A 15,858-nucleotide genomic window follows, 5' to 3' on the forward strand; every position below is an offset into this window, starting at 1 on the left:
GGAACTCTGCTTACAAGTAGCCTCGGAGATGCCCCTGAGGCTGGGCCCTCCAGGGAGAGCAGGGATTCACCACCTGGCAGAGCTCTGCGTGCCCCGCTCGCTCGCGCCCACCGCCTGAGCTGGGGTCAGAGCGCTCGCCCACGTGCCCAGCGCTCGCGGCCGCGGACAGACCCGGCGGCGCTGCGGCCGGACCCGCCCACCTCGCGGATTGGCCACACGGGCTGGACGGTGCGCGCGCGGGAGGAGGGCTCCGGCGGTGGTCGGCGGGCGCGGGGGAGGGGAAGGCAGGGGGCGGTGCCAGAGGGCCAGGCACCGCCCCCGAACGCCAGGGACCGCCCTGCGCGGCTACACCCGCGGGGCCCACGTGCCCAGCCCGCTTTCCGCGGCGCCGCAGCCCCGGCGCTTTTCTCCGCGCGGACCAAGCGAAGCAGCAGCTGCTTCTTCAGTCTCTCCGAGTTCGCTCCAGCCGCTCGCCCGCCACCGCCTCCTCGGCGCGGACCTCGCACAGCACAGTAAGTTGCCAAGTGTCTGGTGGCGCGGAGGGGCCGCCGGCAGGGGCGGCCTGGGCACCCGGGCCTGAGGGAAAGAGCCAAGACGGGGGCGTCCCGGGCCGCGTCCAGCTGCGCACAGCTGCTGGGAGGCCGCGCTCCGGCTCCTCGGAGACGGGGAGTCCCGGCGCCGCGTTCCCGGCTGCGCCTCGACTCGCGCGGTTCCAGGTGCTGGGGAAGCCGGGGGGTGGCCTAGCGCGGCGAAGCCGCGGGTCCCCGTGGCCGCTCGGGTCTCGGGGGTCCCTGGGCACCACCCCCACGTGGCGGGACAGCCAGGCCTCGCCGGCTCTACATGCTGACGGGTCCCCTGGAGGCTCTCGGGTTACCGACAGGACCCCGCTCCGAGCTCTGCAAATCCATTCACACCCTGAGCTGCCGGCAATTGGTGGGACAGGTAAAAATGGTCTGTCGTGGTGTCCGTTTGAGGGAGTTTTAAGTATATGGGTGCAGTTTTAAACCCTTTTGAGATGGGCTAGACTCTTTCAAACCTATTTCATGCCGTCTTTAGCCTTGAACTCCAAATACCATTCCTGACGTTTTAGGGACTCACTCAGCCTCCGAGTACCCGAGAACTTTGCAACTTTTCAGAGACCGCATCTTAACGATATTTACAAGAAATCCGCCCTCAGAGTTACGTGAGTCGTTTAAGGTGGAAACTACCCAGATTTCAGGGGTAAAAGTTATCAGTTATCCGAACTCTCAAATATTTATGCAGAACTGCCTTCAAAACCGTTTAGGTGACTCGTTTACGCCTGGTAATAAGGTTTATCTAATCATTTCTCAGAAACATTCATCCTTTTAACTGGGGGCTAGGGACGGGGGAGCCTGGTGGGCTGCCGTCTCTGGGGTCGCACAGAGTGGGACACGACTGAAGCGACTTAGCAGCAGCAGCATCGTCAGATTTTATTCAAGCAGAGCTGTCGGAATCCTGGTGGGGACTTGAGATACGAACTTAGTGTGTCTGTGACCTATACCTTAATATTTTTAATTCTTGCTCCAGGCAGTCTTTAAAACTTCTGTCACTTCTTTCCCCACCTCAGCATAAATAATAATTATTTCGTCAGGAAATTACCAACATTGGTGCCTGTGATATTCTTCTAGAGGATGTACAGGGTAAGAATATGCTAATTTTGTGTTAATGGTTGTTTTCCCTTTTTGTCATATTAAATCCTTTTTTCTTTTAATCGCACTAAAGCCTAACATGAAATGATTTCTCAGTGCAGAAGAACATAAGCATTTTTTAATTTCTCTCCTGAAAAGTTGCTATTTGGCTCCCCTGGATGACTGTGCAAGCCACATTATTTATTAGGGTTTTTCATTTCCTCCCTTGCTCCTCATTTGCTTTCTGTTCTGTGCCTTGAGTAGGGGAACTTCATTACCTTAAGGCACTTTAATCTTTTGGGGTTTGTGACTTAACCTTGAAGACCATGGTGTCTCCAGAGATTCAGTTTCCAGAATCCTTGGCCTCAGTTAACTTAGCCTGTCAGTAAAGCCCTTTTGATTCCAAGGTTTCTAATCATTATCGCTGGATTTAGAGGTTGGAAGGGAAGAGATGGTAGCTATTGGAGTTCTGAAAGTCTGAAAATACTCTGGAGTTTTTTGTCTTGTATGCTCATGTTTTTATCATTGGGACATATCTGTCTGAAGGATTTTGAAGTTCATGTTTCTTGCTTCCCACTGCAAACCTCCTCACCTTCTCTGAGTCGGGGGTGCCTGGTCTCCTTTCTAGAGTGTCCACTTCATTCTCTTCTCTGCCTGCCTTGGGTCATTTATCATTGTTTCTCCTGTCTCTTCTGGCCAGACATGAAGCCTTTCTATGGCCATTTCTTCTCATTTTTAGCCTTAATTTTTCAGATGGACCCTTCCTCTTAATTTCCTTTGGTGACTTCTCTATTGAGCCTAGTTTCTGTCTTCACTTCTGTTTTGTTACATCTGCTTACTGCTCTGTATATCCATATCTATCTCTCTATACATGTATGTATTTTTAAAGTGTTCAGAGCCATCTGCTGGTTTTATCCTGATGCCCTTCAGTGACCAGCTTTCAGAACAGAACCTTGAAAACACCTCGTAGGTTGCTGTTTGTTTTATTATTTCCCCAAACAGGATATGAATACATTGATTTCATGGACTGGCTACTTGTAGACTACTTACTGCAAATCATACATTTAGATCAAAAGCAACATTTTCAGTTGAATATTACTGAAATTAGTACTGTGTGTCCATTTGGCCATGTTGTCACCCAACTGAATTCCGAAAAGCTCAGTTCACTAAGATTACAGTGACATGATGCCACTTGTCTAAATGATTTGAAAACTTAAGTGGTCAACTCATTCCTACACCTTTATCTGAATATTCAAAACCATGTAGATATAGCCTGGATAAGAAAAAGAACACAATGAAATTGTTCTGTTCATTGTTTTCTGTGGTAGTAGCTTTTCATTTTAAAGCCTGGCACATAACATGTGCTTCTTATTGTAGAATGAAAGCCACTGATTTCAGTACTTTAAGAAAGGGTGTTATGTCAGTCTTCAAAGGAAAGTACTGAGTCCCTACTCTGTACCAAGCCTTAGATATCCAAAAGTAATGTGTAGCTCCAATTTTGGAGGCATACTACAATCATTTTACATTCCGGAAACTCGCCATTGATGGATGTTAAGAGTAATTTTTAATTTTGTTGTCATTTTATATAAAGTAACAACACCTGTAAACAGATGAATTCAGTATTGTCTACACCAGAAAGCAAGCAAGGAACACATTCTCTAAAATATGAAGATGATGCTTCTTACTATTCTGTCATCAAAGTACATGTGCGTTGGTGTTTTTGTTTTACTGGTAGTAACAAATTTGTCCCAACTCATCTTACATTGTCCTTTCATTGTCTTTCTGGCTATCTTATAAAATCTGGTATCTGTGGAAATGTTGTACATGCTGTAGACAAAACCAAAGCAACAGTTGGGGGTTCAGCTCCACCAGGCTCTACCTAGTTGATCAGGCTCTAACTAACTGACTTAATCAGAACATGATTTATCTTTTAATTTTTTTGTCCAGTTTAGTAAAAGCTATTTTATATTAATCTGTGGAAGCAAGCAGTATGCTATTATTTGTCACATGCTAATGGACTGTTTTAAACTTTCAGTGTTTCTGAGAATAGCCTCTGCTGCCATTAAGTTAAACTTCTCATCGGTAAGTATAGTCAGTATTGACTTAAGCTTTGAGTTAATGTGTTTTTTGTTTACAAGTCTGGATTTGAACATGTGGGTCACATCTCTTCTGTTCCTATTTAGAATTTTGCTTTGGATATCTTGCCTCAGAAAAATCTGGTTCTCTTGTTTTTCTGGATGTGTATGAATATGAATACTTGGTTGAAAAATCTCGAAGTTTCTTACATCTAAGGTTGATGTGATGACTTAGTGCCGCAAATGTCATGTGTTTAATTTTATGCCATCTCCTTATCCCACTAGAAAAATAAATAAATAAAGCCTACATGCCCACACCTATTCTTGTGCTGCATACTGGCACCTCTGTTCAGAACTTGAGTATTATCTGGGATTCGGCAGTGAGGTGGATGAGATAAGAACATTTTATAACCTTTCTTCCAGGAGCTTGGGGGAAAAAAAAAAGCCCTGTGTTATACTCATTTTTGGAATAGTTTGTGAACAATACACAACAAAGAATTTTTATGTTCCTTGTTGATTCTTGCTAGTTTTTCCCTCAGTTGTAGAGAAAATTCTTTTCTTTCCTTAGCCCACTCTGGCTTCATCAAGGCTCCCTAAGTCTTCATACAGTCGTACCTTGTACAGGGCTGTTTACACTGTCCAAGCCCACTTCCTTGCAGTGGAGACCTAGTGATCACAGTGGATAGACCTTGATGTCTCCAGGGATGCTGAATAATACTGTAATTAAGATGCTCCCATACTTAAACTGTTGCCCATCTTTATTTTTTTTCCCCAGGTTTTACTGGGTCTTTCCATTTAATAACATATGTTTATCTCTTTAAGAAATCAAATATGACATAAACCTTCAAGCTCACTTTTTGTTCATTCTACTCCTTTGTGGGCAAAAAATGTTATATGGGATTTGTAACTTGATCTTAATTGAAAGATAAAAGCTGACTGGTTAGGGTCTTGTCTTGACTTGACTCTGATATGTAGCTGTCATCTGGTAAATGATGATAATGATGATAGTCACTAGTGGAATGAATAGTTACTATATATTGAACCATAAGCAAAGAATGGGTTCTCTTTGCATGTTCAGCTTTATTTATTTACTCCCTCAATGTGCACTTGGAGCAGATATTCAGAATGCTCTTTAATTTCTACTTTAAAAAATAATACTAAAATCTCTGGAATTCGAAATATATTTCAGTGTTGGGGATGGCAGATTATCTCTGTATCACATGCAAAGTTTTTTTTTTCCCCACAATATGTATATCCTTTGAATTGTTCTCCCCACAATCCTCATTCATCCTGTCTGGTTTCTTTAAAAAAAAAAAAAAAAAGTATCCACTTGGTGGGGTTTTATTTTTGTGAAACTATCATGCAAATTTTATACTTTGTAGCAATTGTATGTGCAACCAAATTACTGAATACTGGTTTGATACATAAGGATTCCCTTGGAATAGGAAATATGACTTTGATTCTGAGAATATCCTAGAAGATAATCCATTTGGAGTCTTCCACAATCGGAAGTTAGCTCATCCATTTTGGATAGGTATGTGTTACATATGGCCCAGCCCGAGAGTCTGTAGTGAAGCAAAGAATAAATCAGTGACTTGGTCCCTATTCCCTGGGCTTTGACCACCCCTGAAGGGTTAATAAGTACACACACAGTGGGACGAGAGTGAGCCATACACACAGCTGAAGGTATCAGGTGGAGAGGTCTGTTCTAAACTTCTCTTTTTCACAGTATGTGTTGTGATCCTGACGTAGACTGAACGCGCCATGAATTTCAGGTACTTTTGTCTTCACCATTCCAGTTACTATTGTTGCTGTTAATACCGCTGTCACTCTTCCTCCAGTTACTCCTTGGTGAAACGTGAGTCACTTAGTCTTGAGTTCTGGTTGAGCATTTATTCACCAAAATTTGCTTGAGGGAAAAGGCAATAATACTTAACTAAATCATTTGGCAGAATTGCCTGTCATTTATTAGCCTGACACTGAAGAAAGTTGTGATCTTTAACTAAAAATTCAAACTATTCTGAGAGGTCTTAGAGGAAAATTAAAACACATAAGAAGATTATGTTTTAGGTGGAAAATTTGAAGAGTAAAATCATTCCAAAAGAGCCGTCGAGTTAAGAACATGAGATTATCCTAACTTCTCACTTTGACAGTTGAGTTGTTCTGTTGGTTAAGCTTGCTGCATTTATGACAAACTTAATGAGTTGCAAACCCATAAGGGACCTTGTCAGGAATATAAAGATCACAAGAGGCCTTCAGCCATCACTCCCACTTTGCTTCTCCTGAAGGAGTCCCTCTGAAGTCCAGGAAAACAGTCCTTGTCTGCAGTTTGGTGTGGGTGCCAGCTTAGACTGGACGGAGGACTGATGAAAAATGCTGGTAGCTGAAGAGATACTTTTCAGTTCCATGTTAGAGAGGGAAGAGATCTTTTGTTAAAAGGAAACACATTCAGTTCAGTTCCTATCATTGACCTGGAAGAAGAAAGAATGTTCTAAAAGAAATTATATAACTGAAAATATATTTATGGTCATCTTTAGCATAGCTCTTGTACTGTACAAGGAGAATTTCTATGAAGACATGGAGCTGGGTACCACTGTTTTACCTTCTGAGTTTCAGACTCTGGTGAATGTACCTTTTCCAAAAAAAATTTGATAATTGTTCTTGAGTGGCAGTGGGTGTGTGTGTGGAGGGCAGAGAGTTGACTTACATCCTCAATCTAATAGGCAAGTCTTTACTTAAAGGAATTTTGGAGTGAATTTATTTCTCCAAGGTAAAAATCACTTCACAGAGTTTTTGTTTAATGGACCTCAAATGCTCTGAATTCCTTTAATCATAATTCTTTATTTACAGTACACTTGGTCCTGCCTTTATAGGCTTATGTATGTCCAATAAATATTACCCATTTTAGATCGTTGGATTGGGCAATGGGTGGAATCTCACTGTATTATGATTTTAAAATAATATATGAATAAATACAATTTTAAATTTCCCCTAAATAAATTAGTAAATAAAAATTTCACAAATGTGTCCTTTGGGTTTTTCCTTCGAGTGGAGCACATATGTACTGAATGAAATTTTCTTTTCATTCAGAAGGACAGCTTTCTTTAGACAGTGATTTTTTTTTCTCCTAAAATTCCTTTATATTCACTCTCATAATGTTCCTCATCTTTTGAAGCAAAGGGTATTTATTATTTTTGCAGGGGGCTTATAGTCCACAGGATATTGGCAATTTACTTAGGTGCTTATCCTGTTAAAATCCTCATGAAAACTTCCTGATAGGATGTTCTCTGGGAAAAGCCTGTATCCAAAAATTTCAGACTATGCTGTATAGATTTTTAATCTACTTTCATGATCATATTAAACAACATAATTTTGTACTTGTATTTCCATATGCCAAGTTTTAAGTGGCCTCTTTAATTCTGTTGTGATTTGAGCAATTGTCTGGGAGACATTCTTTTCCTGAGGCTGGGGTGAGCTTTGATATTCCATCCTAAGGGCTCATCAGCATTCTAGAGTGTTTGGGACACATTAGGAACTTACCTTTGTCCCAAGGCAACCTATGCTAGAAAACAAAGGTAAGTTGACTATAATTCATCTGGCAAAGTGAGATTGCTGTTTCTATTTTTAATTTTTGACATTTTACATTGATCTAGACTTTCAGGAAGGAGTTGATAGGAGTAACAGCCTTCATCCAAGTCTAAAACCTCCTGAGAGTTTTTTCATCCCTTTGAAATTAAATGGCCCCGCTGAGTGGAGCCTGGTGGGCTGCCGTCTATGGGGTCGCACAGAGTCGGACATGACTGAAGTGACTTAGCAACAGCAGCTGAGTTTTTTAGTGAGTCTCAGCCCTTGGAGTAAGCGCTGACCATGAACTGTGTGCCGTGTGTGGATGTGTCTGAAGAGGTGAATGAGAGGCGGGCGGGGCTCCTACTTTAGTCTCTATGGAGCTTCATGGTGTTCAGAGTTACTGCTTTCCTCTCTTTGGCTTTTTAATCTGTATTACAAGGGTACATAGACATATTTGGAAGAGAAATCCAAGGTCATATTCTTTTTTGTAGAATCATATTAATGTTTATGATGTGAGGTCCATGCTGTTTATAAGCAGACTCTGAAATATAACTGTGCAACTCCTGAAAGACCAAACAAGTGAATCAGGTGGGAGAACTAATGCTTTTTCAGGTTGAAAAAGCAAAGATTACATTCACTTACTGTCTTTTCTAATGAAAGGCTTCATGACAAGTTTCATACAATTTTCATGAACTGTATTTGAACTACACAGTTCCTTGATATATGGAGAAGGAACTCTTCCTTTAATATTCTTTTAATTTTGATAATGTTTATACTTCCGTAGAAGAAAGAAGAAAGCACACACATGCATGTGAAATGCCCCTACCCCTTGAGAGTTCAAGAATCCCTGAGTTTCACCAAGTGGACACCTAGGGTTCCTGCAATCCAGACTAAGATCCCTGAAATTCAAAACCCATTTCAGCCCCTGGGAAAACTATCTTAGGAGAGTGCCTTTGGGGCATGATGGGGCATTCTCGGTCACACATTCTCCCCTTATTAATATAACATTGCTTGTGGCTGCTGAGAAAGGGCTCAGAGGTCAGGGTGGCCGTGGGGAGCTCTGAGTTGAGGAGCTTGGACAACAACCCAGTGATGACCATTCCCATGTGTGCCATGGTGGAAGCAGTTCCCCGAACTTGAAGGCATACTTTGGACTTGAATTGTCACCAGCATCAAATTCCTCTAGAATTCTCAGAATTCTTCTCTCCAGTTCTCAAATGCACAGATTTCTGTGGACTAGGACCTATGAACCAGTAAATAAATTTGATTCTAAGTTTAGCTTAGATCATTGATGAGTTATAATCACAAATGGGAAGGAAAAAGAATGGATAATTGACTTTCCCTGGTGACTCAGTGGTAAAGAATCTGCCTGCTAATGCAGGGAACACAGGTTTGATCCCTGGTCTGGGAAGAGTCCCTGGAGAAGGAAATGGCAACCCACTCCAGGACTCTTGCCTGGAGAACCCCATGGAACCTGGCATGCTACAGTCCATGGGGTCGCAGAATTGGACATGACTCATCAACTGAACAACAGCAACAAGAATAATCAGTGCTCTCTTTGCTTGTCTAAAATTGTAACACCTTTAGCATGACATTTAAAATCTAACCTTATGGCTCAATATCATTCTGACATGGATCTTCTTGTGGAAACATCTGAAATTTAATAAAGTTATAGTTTAATAGAACTAAAGAGGTCATAATAAAGACAAATCACTGTAGAGCCTTGTTAGTTTTCAAAGTATAAAATAACTAACTGAAAACTTTTACTTGTTATATTTGTTTAATAAGGTGCCTATGGGCTTCCCAGGTGACTCAGTGGTAAAGAATCCGCCTGCTAGTGCAGGAGACACAGGAGATGCGGGTTTGATCCCTGGGTGGGGAAGATCCCCTGGAGAAGGAAATGGCAACCCACTCCAGTATTCTTGCCTGAGGAATCCCATGGACAGAGGGGTCTGGCGGGCTACAGTCCATGGGGTCACAAAAGAGTCAGGCACAACTGAGCAATTGAGTGCATGCGCATACACACACACACACACACACACACACACACACACACACTCTCTCTCTCTCTCTCTCTCTCTCTCTCTCTCTCTCCCCCCCCCCCTCTCCCTCTCCCTCCCTCTCCCCCTCCCCCTTTCTCCCTCTCTCCCTCCCTCCCTCCCTCTCCCTCTCTCTCTCTCCAAATAGTAGCAAAGCAGAGTGAAGAATTTTTAAGTTGGTTTCTGTATAGAAATGCTTATCTTTTGCAAAACTTGCTTTGTAAGTGGTTCAGGTCGTTAATGTTTTGTTGCTAAAATCCCTCTTTTAAATGCATTACGCTTGTGACACAGTGGGTGTGTAGGCGGAGTAGGATTTGTGTGCAGTATTCATCAAGAAAATAGCACAGAGTGCATTTCCAGGCCGTGGAGAAACACCGTGGTGGGTGTTGATATCATTTGTAGTACTAGAGCTTTGAGAACATGTCCTGGGCTGGGGCCTGTTGTAAACTCTGAAAACTTAGAATTTCACCTTAAAAAAAAAAATTAGTTTTTCATTAGATGATCATACACGATTAAGGCACAGCATCCTGGAAGTTTGGTTCTACCACTGTGAAGATGGTGAAACACTCTTGTGATAGTTAGTTTTGTATTCCATACTCTCAACGATACACTGAAAGCTGTCTTGTGGGCAGTTTCAGAAGCTTTGGAAGGAAAGCTTGGTTTCCTTTGGTTTCATCTCCCATTCCCCCGGTCAGAGACAGTTACTGAGTTCCTTGCTCTCTGTATGTGCCAAGCACAGTGCTAGGCAGATTCAGAAGGGTAGTAAGCTCCTGAGAATGACATTTTAGAACTTTTAATAGTTTAAGAAACTGAGATCTTATGAGTTGTAACTTATCTGAGGTCAAAACTGCTAGGGGCAGAGTAAGACTTGATTTCGAGTGTTTTGACTTAACAAAAGCACTGATTTCTGTCAGGGCATCCTGCTTTCATAAAAGTAAGTCATAATCACTATAATACACTAAGGTCGTAGGAATTTTATAAATGGGGATCAAAATGCAATTTTAACTTAAAAGTTTTTCTATGTTAAAATTTCTTAGAAATGAACGTATTTGATAAGACATTTTAGTAATAATGATCAGTTTATGATGTGAACAGCTTTGTTAAGTAGCGTATTTTAGCCCCCAAATGTAATCTTAACCTAAAAATAAAAAGACTACACAAGGGTTTTCAGCCATCTCATCATTAGGATTTTTGCCTCGTAAGTGGTACTTTTTAAACAAGTTCTGTTTGGAGTGCTGTTCTGCTATCTTAAAAAAAAAAAAAGCTGTTTGGATTTTTACTTTTTCTGATCATAGCTAACAGATGGTTTGCACTTAGTTCAGTGAACCAAACAAAAAAAGAACAGACTGCATAAAATTTCTGTTGACAGTGCATTTTATCTCATTGAAACAGATCATATGAACTTTCTGAATAATGAATAGCATATTTATATTATTCTGATCTTTTTTGCTACTGAGTGCAAAAGAAGTGTGAAAGACAAACGGCCTACCATTATCATTTTAAAAGTTATTCTTGTAAATTCTTTTTCTATACTTACTGCATTGCTAACTCTGTGTTTGTTCCTTGCAAAAAGAATTGTTCCAGCGACTTTGAAAGCATAAGGCACTATTTATCGCCTTGAACTAGTAGACATAGTACCAGATTAATTTTTATGAATTATAAACAGTTGCAGTCTTATATTTGACTTTCTGTTGATTCATCATCACCAGCCCTGTTCATCGCTGGGGGCTGATGCCTCTGTGTGGTGGGAAGGGTGGAGGTATTGGAGACTTAAGGTGGGTATTAGTGAAGCGGAGGTAGCTTGACTAGCGAGGGGTGCAGGGAACATGTGTAGTAGTTTGTACCAACAGTAATTGAAAGTTCAAGACCCTTATGTTTCAGGAATGGGCCTTTATTTCATCACCTATGATTTTAATTCATTACATATCAGACCAGAGAAAGTTTGAGCTATGTAATTTCACTTCTAACTTTGTATGCATGAATCAGAATTCAGACTATTTGCAAGAATTGGAAGAAAAGTGCTCATTTTATTGAATTAAGTATAATTTCTGTTGACTGAAATGAGTGCAAAAATCTTACTTTTTTGCACTCCCCAAAATGATGTGGGTAGAATAATGTTTTAAGGCAGAGAAGAATCATTTTTCTCTAGTATTCTATCCAGCAGAACATGTGCTACAGTTACTTCCTGAATTGGATTTTCCATGGTGTCTTTAAAGGCATAATCTAGAGCATTGCTGGTTTTAATAAGCCTTGAGATTCTAGCTCAGAAGAAGCCTCCATACTTCGTTTCAAGCAGAACCATGCCTAACCATTCCACACAGGTGTGTGTGTACAAGTGAGCTGGAGGTTATACATGTGCAGACATTGCTGCAGGAAAATAAAAATTTCCTAACTGGCATCATAAATGACAGATGTTCATATTTAAAAGCAAAACATTGAGACTATCTATAAGTGGAGAAAACATTCAGCATTTTGTCATTAATGACTGAATCCCCAGTACATCTATATAACAGCATAGTTCAGAAAGGAAAATCCCAAGCTTGTCTCAACCCACAGAGAGCATGTAAATATCAAAAACACATAATAGGATTGGTTCTTCCCTGCAAGAGTATGTGAGCTGTCCTTGCAGGACTACTTGGGAGCAGAGCAGCTGTGCACATCCGTGAGGCACCCTTGACCTCACAGGGTCTCCCGTTGATTGGGTCCCAATTCCCCAGGTCCAAGCGTGTAATGCAAATGAGTAAAACAGGTTAGTGCAGCATAGTAAGGAATGATTGAAAACTGTGGTGAACTAGAGAGCAGTCAATTTTAAAAACACTACATACCCCAAGACATGCATTGGGAGCTGGGGAGAGTGACTGATAAAACAGAAAGAACCAAGCAACAGAGGAATGGATAGGGAAGATGTGTCATGTATACAATGGAGTATTACTCAGCCATAAAAACGAACAAAATAATGACATTTGCAGCAACATGGATGGACCTAGAGGTTGCCTAATACCGAGCGAGTAAGTCAGACAAAAGGACAAATATATAATATCACTTATATGTGGAATCTAAAAAAAAAAATGGTACAAATGAACTGGCTTACAAAACAGAAGTAGTGTCACAGATGTAGAAAACAAATGTGGTTACCAAGGGAGGAAGGGCGGGGACGGATAAATAGGGAGATTGGGATTGACATATATACACATATACACTACACTATATATGAAATAATGACCTACTGTATAGCACAAGCAACTCTGTTCAGTACTCTGTAATGACCTGTATGGGAAAAGAATCTGAAAAAGAGTGGATATATGTATATGTATAACTGATTGCTCTGCTACAGCAGAAACTAACACAACATTGTAAATCAACTGTACTCCAATAAAAATTATTTTTAAAAAGTCAAAAGGCAAAAAGAACTGAGCAAAGTTGCTGACCTTGTGAGAATGTTGCATTGTGGAATGAGACTGCAGCCCAGTAAACCCATATTTGTATTCTAGATCTCTTTAAATATGTCAGAACATTGGCATGTATAGCAATTCCAAATCTATTTTCCTTTCTTAAAGAGACACATAGAGAAATACTGGGAAATATTCATATAGCAGCTATTGATGGGACTTGATTCCCTGCAACTGTCTGATTCTGGAATGACCTACATTTTTAGGTTTTCCACATTTTCCTATTCTCTTAAAGATACTTGGAGTGGAAGCAAAACTCAGGGGTTGAATGTCCTTTCCCTGTTTCTTGGATCTCATATTCATCTCTTAGGCTTGCTTCACTATCCTTTCATTCAGCCAAAAATATTCAACTGAAAACTGTCAACTAAAGCCTCATCTCCAAACAGATTCTATTGATATTTTTTCAAATTATGAATCACAGCTTCCTTAAATCTTGGGAGCATAACAGTAATGAGGATAAAGATAGTGGAGACTGATAAATTTTGCTGGCATGAGATAGAAAAAAAAAATCTTCTGTTTGTGTGTGATCTGAATATTCCCAGCATTTACTATTGTGATTTTCTGGGCAAAGTGTGTGCAGGATAGAGCTCTTCTAGTCTTGTGGAAGATTGCCTTATATATGATAGGTAGTTACATTGGTTGACGTTGTATTACTTGCTACTTGGAATGAAATGTTCCATATAGGAGTACAAGGGGGAGGGGAGAGAAAGAGGAATTGCAGTTGTTAATGCAAAAATAGATTTGTTGTACATAGTGAACCTTTAAACTTAAGAGTTTACCAAATCAATAGTTATTTGATCTGAATAATGGATATGTAATGCTGTAATTGGACTCATCGGAAAAGACCCTGGGAAAGATTGAAGGCAGGAGGAGACGGCGACGGCAGAGGATAAGATGGTTGGATGACATCACTCAATGCACATGAGTTTGAGCAAACTCTGGGAGTTGGGGATGGACAGGGAAGCCCAGTGTGCTGCAGTCCGCGGGGTCACAATGAGTTGGACACGACTGAGCGCCTGAACGACAATACTGTCATACCCCATCTATATCATGAGGACATGCCTTGTGGCTTTTTTTTTTTTTTCTAGTCGTTGTGAACTTACATGATTATCACTTTTTTAGAAGGTGAGGTTTGTGGGAGGTTTGTGGCAAGATGGACTTTGGTATAAAATAACTACCTATTATCTGACTATTGGTTTATACCTATGCAGAAAATCATGAGAAACTTAATCAGTCACAAAAAAAGAAATTATATCATTTAATAATAGAACCTGAGTTGGCAGACCAGGTAATTTAGCTAACACCCTTTTAACTAAACCTGATTCCCCACATTTCTGAATCATTCTGAATCATGTGTCCTCTGTTTAAAATGACAGTAACCTGACACCTTTCTTGGAAGGCAGCTGCTAATGTGTAGCAACACTGTTAGGTAGGGAGTGCTGCCTGATATTGGGTAGTGTCTTACTCTTTTTATTGTTGCTGTTTAGTTGCTCAGTCATGCAACTGAGTGGCCCCATGGACTGTAACCCACCAGGCTCCTCTGTCCATGGGATTCTCCAGGCAAGAATACTGGAGTGGGTTGCCATTTCCTTCTCCAGGGCATCTTCCTGACTCAGGGATCAAACCTGCATTTCCTGCATTGATAGCAGATTCCACTGAGCCACCACGGAAGCCAGCACACTTTTTACAGTATATCCTTTATTTGTAGTTTTGTCTTCTGTTATAATATGGATAGAGTCCTTGTCTTCTTACACATAGCCAGTCACATATATGAAGAAAGTTATCATCTCTTCTCTAAGACTCCCCCCCAAGAATGAAAAAAAGGAAAATGTGGAAATATGACCAACTTATATTTCTAAAGCTCTTTGCCCAAAGCTTTTCTTGTTCACTTAAACTTTATATCACTTCTGTAACATCTGTTTCTAAGATGGGATGACTGAGAATCCAGGGACTTGCCCAGATAATGGCTGGTAACTCGCAGAATTAACTGGCTACACTCAGAGCAGAGTTCCCTCTCTGGGACCCCTCTCCATCCCTGCTTATCATGGCTCAACACCTGCAGTGCTTCTAAGTCCCTTCAAGTCATGACATGGTTTCCTGAGCCCTCACCCTATCCTGGTCACTCTTCACTGGATGTACTCGGCCAGCATTCAAGAAAAAGATGGTGGCCACAGACAAGTATCCATCCATTCAGGAAGTACTTGAGTGACTGCTTTGCACCAGGCATTCCCTAGGCATTTGGGGGTACACCAGTAAACAAAGCAGTCAAATGAAATTCTTGCCCCTGTGAAGCTTATCTTCTGAGGGTTTCCAACCGGAGTCAGGCCCCTGCCGCCACAACCAGCAGCCAAGAGGAGTTTGAAACGGGACTGGAGAATTGGAGTAGCCGGTTCTGAGCTCTTAAGAAGTAAAATGGGAATTCTATTGTTGTTCAGTCACTCAGTCATTTCTGACTCTGGGACCCCATGGACTGTAGCACACCAGGCTTCCCTGCCCGTCACCATCTCCTGGAGCTCACCCAAACTCATGTCTGTTGAGTTGATGATGCTGTTCAGCCATCTCATCCTCTGTCACCCCCTTCGCCTCATGCCTTCAGTCTTTTCAGCATCAGGGTCTTTTCCAATGAGTTGGCTCTTCACATCAGTGGCCAAAGTATTGGAGCTTCAGCTTCAGCATCAGTCCTTCCAACAAATATTCAGGGTTGATTTCCTTTAGAATTGACTGGTTTGATCTCCTTGCTGTCCAAAGGACTCGCAAGAGTCTTCTCCAGCACGGTTTGAAAGCACCAACTCTTAGGCACCTTCTTTATGGTCCAACTCTCAAACATCTGTACATGACTACTGGAAAAACCTATATGAAAACTTAAAATGATGTATTAAATAAGAATTATAGTATCTCTGCTTGTGTCTCCCTTTCCATGCCTTCAAACAGATTCCTTCTGTGGACTGAGAAAATAATGTTGGCTTCTACTGAATTATACCAATTTATTTCCAGGCACAAAATGAGATCACAGAACAACTTTTGGTAATAGGAGAGAAAGGTCTCTGATATTATCAGAAGCCATTTGAAATAAAATCTA

At 41.2% G+C, this 15,858-nt stretch overlaps 1 protein-coding gene across 2 annotated transcripts in view; it reads left to right on the forward strand.

Annotated features, from left to right (window-relative positions):
• The first annotated feature begins 351 nt into the window (after positions 1 to 351).
• The window catches only part of SLC7A2 (solute carrier family 7 member 2), a 72,438-nt gene continuing 56,931 nt past the window's right edge, over positions 352 to 15,858 (forward strand). The window contains exons 1-3 of one of the 2 annotated variants that reach the window (XM_044938063.2): positions 352 to 512; positions 1,589 to 1,661; positions 3,685 to 3,731. The gene's annotated coding sequence lies outside the window, so the exon portion shown is untranslated. The remainder of the gene's footprint in view (positions 513 to 1,588; positions 1,662 to 3,684; positions 3,732 to 15,858) is intronic. The other variant, XM_044938060.2, reaches the window with a different exon arrangement.

The sequence above is a fragment of the Bubalus bubalis genome, chromosome 1, assembly GCF_019923935.1.
Source record: "Bubalus bubalis isolate 160015118507 breed Murrah chromosome 1, NDDB_SH_1, whole genome shotgun sequence".
Lineage (NCBI taxonomy): Eukaryota > Metazoa > Chordata > Mammalia > Artiodactyla > Bovidae > Bubalus > Bubalus bubalis.